This window comes from Hemitrygon akajei, unplaced genomic scaffold, assembly GCF_048418815.1.
Source record: "Hemitrygon akajei unplaced genomic scaffold, sHemAka1.3 Scf000162, whole genome shotgun sequence".
NCBI classification, from domain to species: domain Eukaryota; kingdom Metazoa; phylum Chordata; class Chondrichthyes; order Myliobatiformes; family Dasyatidae; genus Hemitrygon; species Hemitrygon akajei.
The window spans coordinates 251,445-258,005 of NW_027332048.1; positions in this window are offsets into that span (position 1 = coordinate 251,445).

Consider the following 6,561-nt stretch of genomic DNA (forward strand, 5'->3'; position numbering starts at 1 on the left):
CCTGAGTCGGGTAGTGGACTAGAGCTCCAGACAATGGGTTGAGGGAACTCTGGGAGGTCCTGTGTCGGGTAGTGGACTCCAGCTCCAGACAATGGGTTTAGTGAACTCTGGGAGGGCCTGTGTCGGGTAGTGGACTCCAGCTCCAGACAATGGGTTTAGTGAACTCTGGGAGGGCCTGTGTCCGGTAGTGGACTCGAGCACAGGACTCGAGCTCCAGACAATGGGTTTAGTGAACTCTGGGAGGGCCTGTGTGGGGTAGTGGACTCGAGCACAGGACTCGAGCTCCAGACAATGGGTTTAGTGAACTCTGGGAGGGCCTGTGTGGGGTAGTGTACTCGAGCTCCAGACAATGGGTTTAGTGAACTCTGGGAGGGCCGGTGTGGGGTAGTGGACTCGAGCACAGGACTCCGTCTCCAGACAATGGGTTTAGTGAACTCTGGGAGGGCCTGTGTCGGGTAGTGGTCTCGAGCACAGGAGTCCAGCTCCAGACAATGGGTTTAGTGAACTCTGGGAGGGCCTGTGTCGGGTAGTGGACTCGAGCTCCAGACAATTGGTTTAGTGAACTCTGGGCGGGCCTGTGTAGGGTAGTGGACTCGAGCTCCAGACAATGGGTTTCGTGAACTCTGGGAGGGCCTGTGTCAGGTAGAGGACTCGAGCTCAGGACTCGAGCTCCAGACAATGGGTTTAGTGAACTCTCAGAGGGCCTGTGTCGGGTAGTGGACTCGAGCTCCAGACAATGGGTTTAGTGAACCCTGGGAGGGCCTGTGTCGGTTAGTGGACTCGAGCTCCAGACAATGGCTTCAGGGAACTCTGGGAGGGCCTGTGTCGGGTAGTGGACTCGAGCTCCAGACAATGTGTTTAGTGAACTCTTGGAGGGCCTGTGTCGGGGAGTGGACTCTAGCTCCAGACAATGGGTTCAGGGAACTCTGGGAGGGCCTGTGTCGGGTAGTGGACTCGAGCACAGGACTCGAGCTCCAGACAATGGGTTTAGTGAACTCTGGGAGGGCCTGTGTCGTGTAGTGGACTCGAGCTCCAGACAATGAGTTTAGTGAACTCTGGGAGGGCCTGTGTCGGGTAGTGGACTCCAGCTCCAGACAATGGGTTTAGTGAACTCTGGGAGGGCCTGTATCGGGTAGAGGACTCCAGCTACAGACAATGGGTTTAGTGAACTCTGGGAGGGCCTGTGTGGGGTAGTGGACTCGAGCACAGGACTCGAGCTCCAGACAATGGGTTTAGTGAACTCTGGGAGGGCCTGTGTCGGGTAGTGGACTCGAGCACAGGACTCCAGCTCCAGACAATGGATTTAGTGAACTCTGGGAGGGCCTGTGTGGGGTAGTGGACTCGAGCACAGGACTCCAGCTCCAGACAATGGGTTTAGTGAACTCTGGGAGGGCCTGTGTGGGGTAGTGGACTCGAGCACAGGACTCGAGCACCAGACAATGGGTTTAGTGAACTCTGGGAGGGCCTGTGTCGGGTAGTGGACTCGAGCACAGGACTCGAGCTCCAGACAATGGATTTAGTGAACTCTGGGAGGGCCTGTTTCGGGTAGTGGACTCGAGCTCCAGACAATGGGTTTATTGAACTCTGGGAGGGCCTGTGTCGGTTAGTGGACTCCAGCTCCAGACAATGGGTTTACTGAACTCTGGGAGGGCCTGTGTGGGGTAGTGGACTCGAGCACAGGACTCGAGCTCCAGACAATCGGTTTAGTGAACTCTGGGAGGGCCTGTGTCGGGTAGTGGACTCGAGATCCAGACAATGTGTTTAGTGAACTCTTGGAGGGCCTGTGTCGGGGAGTGGACTCTAGCTCCAGACAATGGGTTCAGGGAACTCTGGGAGGGCCTGTGTCGGGTAGTGGACTCGAGCTCCAGACAATGGGTTGAGGGAACTCTGGGAGGGCCTGTGTCGGGTAATGGACTCGAGCACAGGACTCGAGCTCCAGACAATGGGTTTAGTGAACTCTGGGAGGGCCGGTGTCGGGTAGTGGACTCGAGCACAGGACTCCAGCTCCAGACAATGGGTTTAGTGAACACTGGGAGGGCCTGTGTGGGGTAGTGCACTCGAGCACAGGACTCCAGCTCCAGACAATGGGTTTAGTGAACTCTGGGAGGGCCTGTGTCGGGTAGTGGACTCGAGCTCCAGACAATGAGTTTAGTGAACTCTGGGAGGGCCTGTGTCGGGTAGTGGACTCGAGCTCCAGACAATGGGTTTAGTGAACTCTGGGAGGGCCTGTGTCGGGTAGTGGACTCGAGCACAGGACTCGAGCTCCAGGCAATGGGTTTATTGAACTCTGGGAGGGCCTCTGTGGGGTAGTGGACTCGAGCTCCAGACAATGGGTTCAGTGAACTCTGGGAGGGCCTGAGTCAGGTAGTGGACTAGAGCTCCAGACAATGGGTTGAGGGAACTCTGGGAGGGCCTGTGTCGGGTAGTGGACTCCAGCTCCAGACAATGGGTTTAGTGAACTCTGGGAGGGCCTGTGTCGGGTAGTGGACTCCAGCTCCAGACAACGGGTTTAGTGAACTCTGTCGGGGGCCTGTGTCGGGTAGTGGACTCGAGCACAGGACTCGAGCTCCAGACAATGGGTTTAGTGAACTCTGGGAGGGCCTGTGTGGGGTAGTGGACTCGAGCACAGGACTCGAGCTCCAGACAATGGGTTTAGTGAATACTGGGAGGGCCTGTGTCGGGTAGTAAACTCGAGCACAGGACTCGAGCTCCAGACAATGGGTTTAGTGAACTCTGGGAGGGCCTGTGTCAGGTAGTGGACTCGAGCACAGGACTCGAGCTCCAGACAATGGGTTTAGTGAACTCTGGGAGGGCCTGTGTGGGGTAGTGGACTCGAGCTCCAGACAATGGGTTTAGTGAACTCTGGGAGGGTCAGTGTCGGGTAGTGGACTCGAGCACAGGACTCGAGCTCCAGACAATGGGTTTAGTGAACTCTGGGAGGGCCTGTGTGGGGTAGTGGACTCGAGCACAGGACTCCAGCTCCAGACAATGGGTTTAGTGAACTCTGGGAGGGCCTGTGTCGGGTAGAGGACTCCAGCTCCAGTCAATGGGTTTAGTGAACTCTGGGAGGGCCAGTGTCGGGCAGTGGACTCGAGCACAGGACTCCAGCTCCAGACAATGGGTTTAGTGAATTCTGGGAGGGCCTGTGTCGGGTAGAGGACTCCAGATCCAGTCAATGGGTTTAGTGAACTCTGGGAGGGCCAGTTTCGGGCAGTGGACTCGAGCACAGGACTCCAGCTCCAGACAATGGGTTTAGTGAACTCTGGGAGGGCCTGTGTCGGCTAGTGGTCTCGAGCACAGGACTCCAGCTCCGGACAATGGGTTTAGTGAACTCTGGGAGGGCCTGTGTCGGGTAGTGGACTCGAGCTCCAGACAATTGGTTTAGTGAACTCTGGGAGGGCCTGTGTAGGGTAGTGGAATCGAGCTCCAGACAATGGGTTTCGTGAACTCTGGGAGGGCCTGTGTCAGGTAGAGGATTCGAGCTCAGGACTCGAGCTCCAGACAATGGGTTTAGTGGACTCTGGGAGGGCCTGTGTCGGGTAGTGGACTCGAGCTCCAGACAATGGGTTTAGTGAACTCTGGGAGGGCCTGTGTCGGGTAGTGGACTCGAGCTCCAGACAATGGGTTCAGGGAACTCTGAGAGGGCCTGTGTCGGGTAGTGGACTCGAGCTCCAGACAATGTGTTTAGTGAACTCTTGGAGGGCCTGTGTCGGGGAGTGGACTCTAGCTCCAGACAACGGGTTGAGGGAACTCTGGGAGGGCCTGTGTCGGGTAGTGGACTCGAGCTCCATACAATTGGTTTAGTGAACTCTGGGAGGGCCTGTGTAGGGTAGTGGAATCGAGCTCCAGACAATGGGTTTCGTGAACTCTGGGAGGGCCTGTGTCAGGTAGAGGACTCGAGCTCAGGACTCGAGCTCCAGACAATGGGTTTAGTGAACTCTGGGAGGGCCTGTGTCGGGTAGTGGACTCGAGCTCCAGACAATGGGTTTAGTGAACTCTGGGAGGGCCTGTGTCGGGTAGTGGACTCGAGCTCCAGACAATGGGTTCAGGGAACTCTGGGAGGGCCTGTGTCGGGTAGTGGACTCGAGCTCCAGACAATGTGTTTAGTGAACTCTTGGAGGGCCTGTGTCGGGGAGTGGACTCTAGCTCCAGACAACGGGTTGAGGGAACTCTGGGAGGGCCTGTGTCGGGTAATGGACTCGAGCACAGGACTCGAGCTCCAGACAATGGGTTTAGTGAACTCTGGGAGGGCCGGTGTCGGGTAGTGGACTGGAGCACTGGACTCCAGCTCGAGACAATGGGTTTAGTGAACACTGGGAGGGCCTGTGTGGGGTAGTGCACTCGAGCACAGGACTCCAGCTCCAGACAATGGGTTTAGTGAACTCTGGGAGGGCCTGTGTCGGGTAGAGGACTCCAGCTCCAGTCAATGGGTTTAGTGAACTCTGGGAGGGCCAGTGTCGGGCAGTGGACTCGAGCACAGGACTCCAGCTCAAGACAATGGGTTTAGTGAATTCTGGGAGGGCCTGTGTCGGGTAGAGGACTCCAGATCCAGTCAATGGGTTTAGTGAACTCTGGGAGGGCCAGTGTCGGGCAGTGGACTCGAGCACAGGACTCCAGCTCCAGACAATGGGTTTAGTGAACTCTGGGAGGGCCTGTGTCGGCTAGTGGTCTCGAGCACAGGACTCCAGCTCCGGACAATGGGTTTAGTGAACTCTGGGAGGGCCTGTGTCGGGTAGTGGACTCGAGCTCCAGACAATTGGTTTAGTGAACTCTGGGAGGGCCTGTGTAGGGTAGTGGAATCGAGCTCCAGACAATGGGTTTCGTGAACTCTGGGAGGGCCTGTGTCAGGTAGAGGACTCGAGCTCAGGACTCGAGCTCCAGACAATGGGTTTAGTGAACTCTGGGAGGGCCTGTGTCGGGTAGTGGACTCGAGCTCCAGACAATGGGTTTAGTGAACTCTGGGAGGGCCTGTGTCGGGTAGTGGACTCGAGCTCCAGACAATGGGTTCAGGGAACTCTGGGAGGGCTTGTGTCGGGTTGTGGACTCGAGCTCCAGACAATGTGTTTAGTGAACTCTTGGAGGGCCTGTGTCGGGGAGTGGACTCTAGCTCCAGACAACGGGTTGAGGGAACTCTGGGAGGGCCTGTGTCGGGTAGTGGACTCGAGCTCCAGACAATTGGTTTAGTGAACTCTGGGAGGGCCTGTGTAGGGTAGTGGAATCGATCTCCAGACAATGGGTTTCGTGAACTCTGGGAGGGCCTGTGTCAGGTAGAGGACTCGAGCTCAGGACTCGAGCTCCAGACAATGGGTTTAGTGAACTCTGGGAGGGCCTGTGTCGGGTAGTGGATTCGAGCTCCAGACAATGTGTTTAGTGAACTCTGGGAGGGCCTGTGTCGTGTAGTGGACTCGAGCTCCAGACAATGGGTTTAGTGAACTCTGGGAGGGCCTGTGTCGGGTAGTGGACTCGAGCTCCAGACAATGGGTTCAGTGAACTCTGGGAGGGCCTGTGTCGGTTAGTGGACTCCAGCTCCAGACAATGGGTTTACTGAACTCTGGGAGGGCCTGTGTGGGGTAGTGGACTCGAGCACAGGACTCGAGCTCCAGACAATCGGTTTAGTGAACTCTGGGAGGGCCTGTGTCGGGTAGTGGACTCGAGCTCCAGACAATGGGTTCAGGGAACTCTGGGAGGGCCTGTGTCGGGTAGGGGACTCGAGATCCAGACAATGTGTTTAGTGAACTCTTGGAGGGCCTGTGTCGGGGAGTGGACTCTAGCTCCAGACAATGTTTTCAGGGAACTCTGGGAGGGCCTGTGTCGGGTAGTGGACTCGAGCTCCAGACAATGCGTTGAGGGAACTCTGGGAGGGCCTGTGTCGGGTAATGGACTCGAGCACAGGACTCGAGCTCCAGACAATGGGTTTAGTGAACTCTGGGAGGGCCGGTGTCGGGTAGTGGACTCGAGCACAGGACTCCAGCTCCAGACAATGGGTTTAGTGAACACTGGGAGGGCCTGTGTGGGGTAGTGCACTCGAGCACAGGACTCCAGCTCCAGACAATGGGTTTAGTGAACCCTGGGAGGGCCGGTGTCGGGTAGTGGACTCGAGCACAGGACTCCAGCTCCAGACAATGGGTTTAGTGAACTCTGGGAGGGCCTGTGTCGGGTAGTGGACTCGAGCTCCAGACAATGTGTTTAGTGAACTCTGGGAGGGCCTGTGTCGTGTAGTGGACTCGAGCTCCAGACAATGGGTTTAGTGAACTCTTGGAGGGCCTGTGTCGGGTAGTGGACTCGAGCTCCAGACAATGGGTTCAGTGAACTCTGGGAGGGCCTGTGTCGTCTAGTGGACTCGAGCACAGGACTCGAGCTCCAGACAATGGGTTTAGTGAACTCTGGGAGGGCCTGTGTCGTGTAGTGGACTCGAGCTCCAGACAATGAGTTTAGTGAACTCTGGGAGGGCCTGTGTCGGGTAGTGGACTCGAGCTCCAGACAATGGGTTTAGTGAACTCTGGGAGGGCCTGTGTCGGGTAGTGGATTCGAGCACAGGACTCGAGCTCCAGACAATGGGTT